General features: G+C 40.1%; 1 pseudogene; it reads right to left on the reverse strand.

Moving 5' to 3' along the window:
- Nucleotides 1-8273: 8273 nt before the first annotated feature.
- Nucleotides 8274-9612, reverse strand: LOC133765704 (S-adenosylmethionine decarboxylase proenzyme-like; annotated as a pseudogene).
- Nucleotides 9613-13880: the final 4268 nt, after the last annotated feature.

Below are 13880 nucleotides of genomic sequence, written 5' to 3' on the forward strand. Positions count from 1 at the left end.
TGACCAAGGATCTAAAACCAATTACTGGAACAAGGACAGTCTATTCAACAAATTGTGCTGGGAATACGGGATGTCCACAAGCAGAAGCTTGAAGCAAGACCCCTACCTTACACCTTACACACAAATCTACTCAACATGGATTAAAGACCTAAATCTACGACTCAACACCATCAAATTATTAGAGAACATTGGATTAACCCTGCAAAATATTGGGCCCAGCAAAGAATTCCTGGAAAAGACCCTGGAGGTGCAGGCAGTTAAAGCCAAAATTAAAAATTGGGATTGCATCAAATTGAGAAGTTTCTGTACTGCAAAAGAAACGTCAAGGAAGTGAAGAGGCAACCGGCAGAATGGGGAAAAAATATTTGCAAACTATGCTACAAATAAAGGATTAATAAACAGAATCTACAAAGAAATCAAGAAACTCCACAACAACAAAACAAACAACCCACTTAAGAGATGGGCCAAGGACCTCAATAGATAATTTTCCAAAGAGGAAATCCAAATGACCAACAGGAACATGAAAAAATGTTCAAGAACACTAGAAATCAGGGATATGCAAATCAAAACCACAATGAGGTCTCACCTCACCCCGGTTAGATTGGCTAACATACAGAAATCCACCAACAACAGATGCTGGCAAGGATGTAGGGGAAAGGGGACACTAACCCACTGTTGGTGGGAAAGCAAACTGGTAAAGCAACTATGGAAGTCAGTCTGGAGATTCCTCAGAAACCTGAACATAACCCTACCACACAACCCAGCCATTCCACTCCTTAGAATTTACCCAAAGGAAATTAAATTGGCAAACAAAAAAACGGTCTGCACATTAACGTTTATTGCTGCTCAATTCACAATAGCTAAGACCTGGAACCAACTCAAATGCCCAACAGTAGACTGGATAAAGAAATTATGGGACATGTACTCCATAGAATACTATACAGCAGTAAAAAAATAATGAAATCCGGTCATTTGCAACAAAATGGAGGAATGTAGAAAACATCATGCTGAGTGAAATAAGCCAGTCCCAAAGGGACAAATATCATATGTTCTCCCTGATGGGTTACCACTAACCGAGCACCAAAAAGGAAACCTGTTAGAGTGAAATGGACACTATTAGAAACAGTGACTTGATCAGTCCTTGCCCTGACTGTGGATGAGCAACTTAATACAGTATCCCTCTTAGTATTTTTTTGTCTGTTCTACTTAATACTTTTGGTTGAATTCTGTAATTAATACACAGTTATTCTTAAGTGTTGAAACTTAACTGGAAAGTGATCCCTGTGAAATATAAGAATGGGAATAAGAGAGGGAAGAGATGTACAATTTGGGACATGCTCAAGCTGACTTGCCCCAAACGGTAGAGTTAGAAGCATACCAGGGGATTCCAATTCAATCAATCAAGGTGGCATGTACCAATGCCATCTCACTAGTCCAAGTGATCAATTGCTGTTCACAATTGATCATAATGATAGGACTAAGAGTCAAAGGGACCACATAAACAAGACTAGTGTCTGAAAATACTAACCGATAGAACAAAAAAGAGAGAGAACAATCCAACATGGGAAGCGGGATACACAGCAGTTCATAGAATGGTGGATGTCCTAAACAACACTCTGGCCTCAGAATCAGCCCTTAAGGCATTCAGATCCGGCTGAAAAGCCCATGCGAGTATTTCAGGCATGGAAAGCCGAGACACTCTGGCAAAAAAAAAAAAAAGACCTAAAAGAAAGATCTCTGTGAATGCTATCCCAGTGGAATGAACAGGTCATCAAAGAAGGAGGTACCTTTCTCTGAAGGGAGGAGAGAACTTCCACTTTGACTATGACCTTGTCTAAATAAGATCAGAGTCAGTGATCTCAAAAGGCTTCCATACCTTGGCAACTCATGGTAAGAGCCTAGGGTGATTACTGATGCCATAAACAAGAGTGTCAAATTGTTAAGTCAACAACAGGAGTCACTGTGCAGTTACTCCTCATGTAGGATCTCTGTCCTTAATGTGCTGTACATTGTGATTTAACACTATAACCTGTACTCAAACAGTATTTTTCACTTTGTGTTTCTATGTGAGTGCAAACTGTTGAAATCTTTACTTAATATGTACTGAACTGATCGTCTGTATATAAAGAGAATTAAAAATGAATCTTGATGTTAATGCAAGGAGAGAGGGAGTGGGAAAGGGGAGGGTTGTGGGTGGGAGGGAAGTTATGGGTGGAAAGCCATTTTAATCCATAAGCTGTACTTTGGAAATTTATATGCATTAAATAAAAGCTTAAAAAAAAACAAAAAAAATGAATCTTAATGAAGAATGGGATGGGAGAGGGAGTAGGAGGTGAGATGGTTTGTTGTTGTGAGGATGGGTATTGTGGGAAGAACCATTATAATCAAAAAGTTGTACGTATGCAATTTATATTTATTAAATTAAAGCTTTCTATAAAAATAAAAAACAACCACTATTGACGACTCTGAGGAGGTAGATAGAGAAAGTTAAAATCAATTTAAGAACCAATAATTTCAATTTGGGATGTTCAAACAAAAGAATTGACTAGAAGATCACAAAGAGCTATTCACAAATGCACAATCTTAGCAGCACTCTTCCCAAAGGTAGAGGTAGAAGCAAATAAAGAGTATATTGATGGACACATTTATTTATTATAGTTATTATATGCATACATTGCAATATTAGCCTTAAAAAGCAGAAAAATTGTAACTCATGATTCAAGATTTGAACCTTAATGGCATCAAACTAAATAGAATGTGCCACTTCCGAAAAGGCAAAGAGTATGTGATTCCAGTTTTACAAAGTGCCTTCAGTAGTAGTGAGGTACACAGAAATAGAAAGTTGAGTTATGGTAGCCCAGAGACAGGGAGGAAGTAAAACAGAATCAGTTAAATGGCACAGAGTTTCAGTTGTGCAAAAAGAAAATGTTCTGAAGCTTGCACACAGTTTGAATGTATTAAACCCTACTGAATTGTTTTTTAATGAGTATTTTAACTGAACTTTCAAAAGAGCCAGCACGCTAATAATTCCTACTACTTGATTTTCTCTTTAGCTGTTGGCACCAACACGGTGTAGTTGTTTAACCAGTAAACTTAAGCACAACCATCTAAAATGTTTTTAGTTTCTTTCTACCAACACGTTTAAAACATATGATACACAGATTCAGGTCACACAAATTAAAATGTATCCTTGATTGATTTTAGCAGCTTAAATTTATGGACAATCTTATCTATAAGCCATTTAAAATAAAACTCTTAATAAAATTTCCCCATGTGGACATACAATATGTACACACATATAACATAGCATAATAGACCAATATAGCCATTTTAATAATAGCTTTTAAAATCGTTAACTCTTTTTGTAGATTGCCAATTGATTTGAATTGCTTTTTGTTTTTAGTAACCTCAGTTAACCATACTTTCTCTAAATTGCTACTGTTAATACATTATTGGCTTCATCTGTTTACAGAGCCATCCCAAAATACTGAATACAATAGAAGTGGCTGGAAAAAGTCCATAGGAACCTATAGGAGGGCAGCTAAACACAGAACCCACAACTCTTTAGTTTTATGAGCAGCAAATCATATATAACTGTGGATGACAAAAGACTTTAAGTCGCCATGTTTAAAATTATAAATTCATCAACCAACAAGAGGCACTTGCTTACTTCACAGTATTTTTGAAAGCACCTGTAGGATTTTACAAGTATTTAACCCTTTAGGCCTCTGGGGCTTTCTCATTAAGATAACTATCATGTTTGGATTGTTGTTTTTCTAGATCTTTAAGATGCACTGATAGCTCATCCATTTGGTGCCTTTCCAATTTCTTAGTGCAGGCACTAGTTGCTATAAACATCTCTCTTAACATTGCTTTTGCCCTATCCCACAAGTTGTGGTATGTTATATTGTCATCTTCATTCATTTCCAGAAATCTTTTTACTTCTCTTTTGGTTTCTTCTATGGCCCACTGTTCATTCAGGAGCATGTTGTTCAGTGTCCATGTGTTTGCATATGATCTAGAGATTCTCAAGTTGTTAATTTCTAGCTTCATTCCATTGTGTTCAGAAAAGATTCTTGATAGTATTTCTATTTCTTTGAATTCATTGAGACTTGCTTTATAGTCTAGCATATGGTCTATCCTAAAGAAAGTTCCATGCACTGATGAGAAGAATGTGTGTTCTGCAACTGTGAGGTGAGAAGTTCTTTAGATATCAGTTATGTGCATTTGGTTCATACTGTTGATTAGTTCTGTTGTTTCTTTGTTGATATTCTTTCTAGTTGATCTGTCCATTGATGAAAGTAGGATGTTGAAGTCCCCCAGTACCATTCTATTGGAGTCTATGTCTCCCTTTAGATCCATGACTATTTCTTTTAAGTAGCCAGGAGCCCTGTAATTGGGTGCATGTACATTTTTTATACTATTATTATATACTATTATTATAGTTATATCTTCCTGTTGAATTTATCCCTTACTCATTACATAGAGACCTTCTCCATTTCTTTTTACAGTTTGGTCTATTTTATTAAAGTCTATTTTGTCTGATATTAGGATGGTTATATCTACCCTTTTTGCTTTCCATTAGCATGTAATATCTTTTTCCATCCTTTCACTTTCATGTATACTGCATGCATGGTATCTTTGGTATCTTTGTTGGTGATATGTTTCTTGCAGGCAGCAAATAGTTGGGTCTTGACTTTTGATCTTTGGTAACTAATAGAGTACCAAAAATGAAACACATTTGAGCAAAATTGACATTTTGAGATTTAATTATTGTTAATAGCTCTTATCTCTACTATTGAAGAACAACTTTTTTTCTTCTCCTTACTATTTGTTCAATTCTTTACTTAGTGGAGTGTTAACCTTGTGATTATAAAATAAACCAAAAATATGTCATTGTAAAAATTATAATAAAAAATAAGAAAAGAAGAAGGATGGAGGGTAAAGCATCAGTGGGAGGGGAGGCTGGAGGGGAGGTGACATTTTGCTCCTAAACCTGTATATGAAATAATTTTCTCAGTTCTCAAGGCTTTGGCACAGGCCTTTAAAAATGCAAATCTTGGTATTTCTGTACTTTGCCCTGGTAATTGGGAGCCAGTAGCAGCTCTGGAATTCTGCAGAGTGCCCAAGGGAGGGGAAACACAAGTTGTAGTCCAGTCTCTGGTCATGACTGTTTACAACTGCTCAACATTCTAGACCACATTGAGTGTTCATTATTTGACTGCACTGTTATGTTTCCAGAGCTAGCACACATTGCAGGAGTTGGTGGCTTCTAAGATTGACACTATTGCCAAAATACCATATGGTTGACTTAAGTCTTTTCTTTCATTTTTTAGATTTATTCTATGTATTTGAAAGCCAAAATTAGAAAGAGAGAGAGAGAGAGAGATTTTCCAACCCCTGGGTTAAGCCCCAAATGGTTACAATGGCCAGAGCTGGTCCAGGCCAAAGCCAGTAGCCAGGAGCTTTATCTGGGTCTCTCATGTAGGTGGCAAGGGGCCCAAACACATAGTCCCTCCTCCACTGCCTTACCAGGTACATTAGCAGGAATCTGGATTGGAAGCAGAGCAACCAGGATTTGAACTAGCACATGTGTGTGATGCCAGAACTGCAGACAGTGGCTAAATATGCTATGTTACAATGTAAATCCCAACTGAAGACTTTTCTTCTCTTGACCCCTCGTCTGCACTTCCCTTCCATGGTTGAAACAGAAGGGAGGTTGGGAGAATCTAGTTCATTTTACCCAGTTACCACATCTTGCTGCCAGGGATGGAACTTCTTGCTCTGAGGAAAATGCACAATCACTGCTCTCACCCCTCAGCTACAGGACAGTTGCTCAATATCCAACATGTTTGGCCGGCACTGCAGCTCATTAGGCTAATACTCCGCTTACGGCTCCTGCACCCCAGGTTCTAGTCCTGGTCGGGGCGCCGGATTCTGTCCCAGTAGCCCCTTTTCTAGGCTAGCTCTCTGCTGTGGCCCAGGAGTGCAGTGGAGGATGGCCCAGGTCCTTGGGCCCTGCACCCCAAGGGATACCAGGAGAAGCACCTGGCTCCTGGCTTCAGATCAGCACGGTGTGCTGGCTGCAGCGCGGCAGCCATTGGAGGGTGAACCAACAGCAAAGGAAGACCTTTCTCTCTGTCTCTCTCTCTCACTGTCCACTCTGCCTGTCAAAAAAAAAATATCCAACATATTTGAGATGTGGGGCATCGTCACCCTCTTTCACATCAGCCAGCTCACAGCCTGGATTTGGTAAATGTGCTGGGGCCTGATGTGTGTTAAACCTGTAAGCAGCCATTACTGGCCTATCCATTTGAGAAGGTGTCATCCTTCAGGAGCTGGGAGGCAGATTTAAACACATCTGACTGCTGGCTCTTGGTATGAATGTGGCTGCTGTAGGCCAGGTGGAACTTGGTATCTTTTGTTATCAAGCTCCTTACTTTACACTGCTGGTGTTATGGGGAAGTGGAGTCTAAATCCCTAAACCAGGTCTTTGCTGTTACCTACAAAAGCATTCTAAATACAGGCACAAATACGGTGCACAAAGGGATAAAGTTTATTTAAAAGTGAGGAAAACACACACACACATACACACACATGACCAATGCTTAGAATAGAGTGGGTCAGGAGGGGAAAAGGGTGGGAGTGGGAACAACAAAGACAGTGCCTCAGCACCCTTTCTAATCCTCATTAGCAGGGAGAGATAGAACCCCTCCTATTTGCTGGCTTCTGATGAGGCTGAAAGGGGGAGTTGTTCCATGATGCTGCCCCCAGGTCTCGAGTGAGGGGTATACATCTTGGGAAAGGGATTATTTGGCTGACAGGTAGGCAGAATGGATTACATAGCTTGGGAGAGGTGTGGCTTCCAGATCATGGACTAATCTAGCTACCTGCTTTATACTTTATCACAAGGGTCAGCTTTGAGAAGCTTGGGAGCTGGTTTTCTTAGTTCCAACATCTGAGTATGTTTTTAAACCTGTCTTTAGCTCCAAAATACTTGGATGCTGATACTGCACTGGGATATGAATATGGGGCTTGGGTTAAATGCCTCCTTTGACCCACATGTAGTCTAAGGCACAGAACTTCCCCCCCATCAGGAGATCAAAATCTCTAGGTGCAGTGGTAGGAGCCCCAAAAAACAATCTGGGTACTTGGGCAATATCATTTCAGATCTGGGAGATCTTCAGTGCAGATCAACCAAAAGAAGCCCTGAAAAGGACTGGGATATAGATCTACAGGGAACCATGCCTTGAGGTACAGAAATGAGATCTTAAGATTCCACATCTCACTTAATGTGGGTGTTAAACTCAAATGCTTGAACCTACCTGAGCTTTCACAGAACCATGTCTATTCTTTGTTTTCACACCTTACAGGGAGACTTTCAGCTGTGAATGATTTTGTATCAATTCCAGTGGACTCACTCCTAATGGTACAGTTTCAGAAACTCACATTGGGACCTAAGACTCCCACGAGTCAGATAGCAAAAATAGCATTATCAGGTGTACATTGATAAAGATAGGGCTGAAGAAGAGAGGGTACTTCAATGTAAGAAGCATTGCAGAGAATAGATTCAAAAGATGGTGGTCACTGTAACAAGCATCTGTGAACTCAAAGACAGCACAAGAGATTTTCTGTTATGGCTAAGAAACTCAAGGGAGAATGTTTCATGTGTAGCAATGTGTAACACTGGTGTCAAGAGTGTTCTTACTTGAAGAATACACCTGATATGTGGCTTCAATATAAGAGACAGTTATTGGATGAGGGACATTCCTCAGTTCTAAAGGGAGGAATGGGTTCACAGTCCTTATTTGAAGACTGGTAGGGGCTGAGGACTAAGGAGGCTTCCAGAAATAAAATAAACATGTCTACTAGGAGACCCTGGTGGTTATCAATGTCAGAGATAAGAGTATTGATTTTCTTTTTTTTTTTAAAGAGGAATCAACTCATGAAGAAAAACTTTAATTGCTGTTGCAAAAAAACATCTGTATGAAGTAGAAATTGGTTTCCATAACATTAGTAGAGAATATGTTCTAGAAAGTGGAGGTAACTGGACATAAAATCCTGGCAGCAATAGAACAGTCCCAGATGGTTAGGCTGAGGCCAACACCTAATGAGGATGAAAGCCTTGTCTGTGGGGAATTTTGGACAATACCTGCAGAAATATTACACTGCGCATAAACCAAATTGAATTGTTTTCACAAGTGTTGTAAAGTTTCATATATGCACTTCTACATGCATACTTCAGTTTCTACATGCAAACTTCAGTTTCTACATGCACTTCAATTTCACAGCAAGAGTGGCATAGAATACCTAAACACAGAAGAGAGCATTCATGCAAGATATCTAACTCCTTGATATAATAATGCACACAATTCAAAATGATTCCACTATCATTACATCTAGGGCTCTGTGCAACTACAAAGTGGTGGTTACAGAAAGCATGGCCCCCAGTGTCAACATCTAGAAAGCAGCCACCACCTTCTATGTGTGTTCTCTTTTTGCGTTTTTTCTTCATGTTTCTTAATCAACTCTGCTGTTGTTGCTGCTTCTTAGCAAAACTGGTAAAAACAAAATTGTAATCGTTGAACATAGCACTCTGGCAATCAAGACGTTTAAAGCCTTCAATCTTCTGGGGCGAAGAAAGCACTGTGCGACATTTAGAACTCTGATTAACAAACAAGGTGGTCACAAATTTTCCTGGCTTGAAGACTTCCACAACTTTCCTGATCAGGTCATCATAGGAGGTCTGACTTAAGTTTGTTTCAAAGCTAACATAAGAAAATTCCGGAGTGATGTGAATAGTCCAATAAGTTCCATCTGATTTCATTCCATTCATTGAATACCCACAAGGATTGAATAGTGTGGCATCAATGACAGAACCTGGTATCAGGTCACGAATTCCACTCTCACGAGTGACGTCCTTTGCAGTAACACCATCTTTCATGTAGAACTGGTCCATGACTGCTGGGTCAAGCTCACTCATCAGAATCTCCAGGGTTTGATCTGGCTGGCTGATTACCCGACTCTCTGGAAAATCCAGAGTATACAGGTACCAACAGTCAGAATTCATACGTCCCATACAATGTGCTGCTCCATTTGGGAAAATCGCATTAAGAAACTCTATTTCTTCCTGGAAATTCCAGTGTGGGTACCCTTGGTGAGAAGGCTTTATGAAATTCTTACACGAGAATAAAAGAAGCTTTGAATTGAGTCAAACCCACTGTAGTCCCTAGCAAGCTTCAGCAGGGGAACCAGCGCTTTCAGCAAGAGGGTGGTACCACATGTCTTCAAAATGAAACGTCTCTTGGAGACAAACATGCCACTCTCACTGAGTACATAAGCTTCCTGCTTGTCAGTGTTTGTCACACTTATGATTGAACATTGCACATCCTTCAAAAGTATGTCCCACTCAGATCTCGGGATAGTACGAAGATCCCCAGATCCTTGGTTGGTGTCGGGTTGCTGCCGGGAGAACCAAACCTCCAGAAGCTTCTCGGTCCCTTTGAAAAAAATGTGCAGCTTCCATCACCGTGAGACTAGCCAACAACCAACAACCACAGAAAATCAACTAAATTAAATCTCTTCTCCCGCCGCTGCTGCCGCCGCTGCGGATTGTTCCAGCTGTGTTAGTAAAGTTCAGGTTCCTTTTTTTTTTTTTTTTTTTCTATATTTTATATTAACTTTTTTTAAAAAAAAAGGATTAATAAAATTTTTCCCGGCTTTTTTTTTTTTTTTATGAGCGCAAGTTGAACGTGAGTCTGTTGGAAAAAAGAGGCAGATACAGTTCAGTCTCTTGTAGTCCGCTGCTTCCCCGTTAGAGAGAGTTGAGCGAGCGCTAGCTAATGTCGCCGGCCATACTGTGTAAGCCAGAGTATAGATTTTCTAATTGATGCGGGAGCCACGTGCTATGTATTAAGTTCCCCTACTGGACCCTCAACTTCAAAGGGTTGTATTTTTATGGGAGTTGGTGGTGAAATTTGTTCTCTGTTTACAGTAGAGAAGAACTCTGGGTGTGGTCACTCAGAAACTGCGTCTACTTTCATGACCCATGGCCTACCACTTTCATGACCCATGGCCTACTGTTCTAAGCAACTAGATTCAAGGACCACAGGATAGCTTGTATGCATAAGGGCAGTAACTGCTACAGCATTTTTGGTAGAACAAGTCAACAGTTAATTTTAGGCCAGTCACTTGAGTACAATGAGTTCAAGAAATTAAATGACATTAGTGGTCAACAGGAGGATATCTTAAGAAATACTAAGCTTTTTTACAGATTCACTTGAAGTAACTCTCAATGTATGCCACATGCTCAATCCAGTTGCTCTCCTGCCATCCGAAGGTACTGAAAACAGCTCATTCTTATGTAGAGAACATACAGAATATCTACTCTAGCAGGACTGATCCACAAGATGAACCTCTGAGAAATCCAGATGTTGAGTGTTTCACGAATGGCAGTATTCTCATGAAGGAAAAAAAATTAAAAAGGTAGGACCAGCACCATGGTGTAGTGCAGCTCTGGAATCCCATATGAGTGCCAATTCATGTCCCAGATGTTCCTCTTCTGATCCAGGTGTTTGCTATGGCCTGGGAAAGCAGTAGAAGATGGCTCAAGTCCTTGGGCCCCTGGACCCATGTGGGAGACCTGGAAGAAACTCCTGGCTCCTCACTTGGAATAGGTGCAGCTCCAGCTGGCCATTTGTGGAGTGAATCAGTAAACGGATGACCTTTCTCTCTGTCACTCCCTCTCTCTGTAACTCTACCACTCAAATAAATAGATAAAATCCTTTTACTATTTTTTTCTGCATATAGCTGAGAAAGAGAGAGAGAGACTATTATTTAAAGACTTGGTAAAAACAGCATTCTATAATGTATAAAATTAATCAACAAGGTAATTTAAAACTCTGTTTAGTGACTCAAAATAACAACTGGTATAATAGTCATACTTTTTAAAAATTATTTTTTAAGGTTTTTATTCAGTGAGAGAAATGTATGGGGTAGTGAGGGCACTATCTAAAAGAGAGAGAGAAATCTGGATTCATACCAAGCACCAGGAGCCAGCCATGTGGAGGAGCATGCAGGCCAGGAAGCATGGGGCAGGTGGCCCAAAGGCCATGCATCCTGAAGTTGCCAGGCAGTAAGGGCCTGTAATGGCGAAAGAGGCAAAAGGCCAAAAAGGGCTGGGCCCACTGTGTTGCAAGCCTTTAAAACACTTCCAAAGAGGAGTGGTTAATTAGCCTGATTGGCAAATGGGCACCCAAGTGTGGCCTGGAAGGGGGCATGAGGTCACACAGGGGGAGTGGTGAAGGTGTGGTCTTCCAGCTCACAATCCTAGTCATTTTTATCCTACATGATTGCCTACAACATTCCCCTCTCAGAGACTCCATTCCCTTAATCCTAAGGGATGGCAAAAGGCGTAGAATCATCACATCTTCTATAGCTGCCTCCAGCTTATGAGGGGCGTAGTACAGGCCCTGCCTGTCCTGGGTCTGGAAGTCTCTATCTTATCTAACAAATTTGCTTTGTGAGCTGGAGCAGTCTTGGTCACTGCCAATGTCTATATTCCCTGTATGGTCAGTTATTGCCAGAAGTCAAGTTCTGAAACATATACATTTGTTAAATAGCATAAGCAGAGCTGCAACAAACCCAGTTGTAAGTGGAGTGCCCCTTAAGATGAAAGACTGTATCTTACAGACTCCCAGAAAGTGGGTGGTGATTAGCTACCCTTATGTAGATTATAAAACCCATTTAGCTTGAGCATAGAGAAGTAAAATAGAAGATCCCATTAGGAGTTTTATTGTCAATAAAAGTTCCCAGAGAGAATCAAAAGAGGAGGCAGTCACAGCATGCCTGCCTTAAAGTGAAGCAGTCTTGATGTGATGAAAGCAAAGGCTTTACTTATCCTTTTGCTTAAGATTTCTGATTGGCTTACAGAAATAATCAGGCATGTCTTTTGAGTTCACCTGCGAAGACTTAGGAGGTAGAAGTTTAATACTAATTTCACTGAGGTAGTCGTGCTTAGTAGCACCTCCTAAGGTCTCTTTCATTTAAGCTGTAACTGATCTGAAGAGGATCTTTCTATGAATGGCTTGCTCAGGACTTTCTAATGTTGGGGTTTTTGTCAAAATCTCCTTAATTCCTTGGAACACCTTCTGTAGCTCCCCTGTCCAGCACAGTGTGTCTGTGTCAGGGTCTTTTTGAAGCAATAAAGGCTTAGAATCCAAATCCCAGTATCCATATCCTATAGAATCCTGTCATCAGCAGTTCCCATTGTCGGAGCTTCTATTAGAAGCTCCTTAATTCTTTGGAACAACCCTTGTAGCTACCCTTTCCAGCACAGTGTCTGCATCAGGGCTTTTTAAAGCAAATACAAAAGCTTGCAATCCAAATCTTAGAATCCAAATTCCACAGAATTCTGCTGTTCCAAGAAATATCCTTAGTTTCCTTTTAAATATAGGGCAGCTTTCTCTTCCCTTGGCTGAGAAAGCACATGTTTATGGAGTTAGAACATATCCAAGGTAAGCTACCTCTAGTTTAGAAACCTGAAGTTTGGGAAGCTCTGTATCCACACTTTCCCAGATTCCAGGTTTAGTGGGATGCAGAAGAAATTACCCTTAGGCAAAGGTTTAGCACACAATAAGGTGCATTGAAGCAGCTGTGTTATTAGTAGTCCTGTTGCTTTTAACCATTCTGTACTCTGTATATGATCCTATGTTAAAGCATCCAAGATAGGAATTTCACAGAGACATGGATCCAAGAGTCCATGTTTGAGACAATTAACTTTAAAGAAACACCTAAGAATACAGACAATGGAGTTTGACGCTTAGACATAACTAGAAATTAGCCATACTAATTTAACAGAGCAGGGTTAAGATACTGTATTATGGGGCTGGCGCTGTGGCTCACTTGGTTAATCCTCCACCCGCCGCACCAGCATCCCATATGAGCACCGGGTTCTAGTCCCAGTTGCTCCTCTTCCAGTCCAGCTCTCTGCTATGGCCCGGGAGTGCAGTTGGAGGATGGCCCAAGTGCTTGGGCCCTGCACCCCCATGGGAGACCAGGAGAAAGCACCTGGCTCCTGGCTTCGGATCAGTGCAGCACGCTGGCTGTAGTGGCCATTTGGGGGTTGAACCAAAAGAAGGAAGACCTTTCTCTCTGTCTCTCACACTGCTAACTCTATCTTTCAAATAAATTTTTAAAAAGATACTATATTATACTTTTAATCATTTACTATGCTCTAGAATACTTCAACTGATCAGGAATCCAGCATAGATCCACTTGGTACCCAATTTTAAACTATTTATATAATATTTTAAATATCTGTGAATGAACTTATTTCAAAAAACATTAAAGATTCCAATATTTGCAAAAACCTAAATACATGCAAATTTTATGAACACAGAAAATGGCAAGAAAACTTGAAATAGCCACTTTTTAAATAATTTTTATCCTTTCGTTTAAAAATAATAATTTTCACTTAGCTAAGTCTTTCATGTATTTCATATATACAGATTTAGTAGCATAGTGATATTTCCCACCGAACTCTCCTTCCCATCCACACTTACACCTTTCCTCCTCCTTCCTTATTCTTTCTTTTAATTTTTATAATGACATGCCTTTAAATTTTATAATCATAAGCTTAACTATGCACTGAATAAATTACTCAATGAATAGTAAGAAAATGAAAAACTCTTCACGTAACAGTGTGAAAACCTCTGTAGACTAGCTTCCAAGTGAAGCAAGACTAACTAATGAAACATGTTTAAAAGCATAATCAACTAATAGCTCTTGGAATTCAGACATTTGGCATATGGCAGAGAGAGAGAGGGAGAGAGAGAGAGAGTTCACTGCAGGTAGATGCCAACTAGATCACTAGATTCTTT

Source organism: Lepus europaeus, chromosome 8 (assembly GCF_033115175.1).
Source record: "Lepus europaeus isolate LE1 chromosome 8, mLepTim1.pri, whole genome shotgun sequence".
Lineage (NCBI taxonomy): Eukaryota > Metazoa > Chordata > Mammalia > Lagomorpha > Leporidae > Lepus > Lepus europaeus.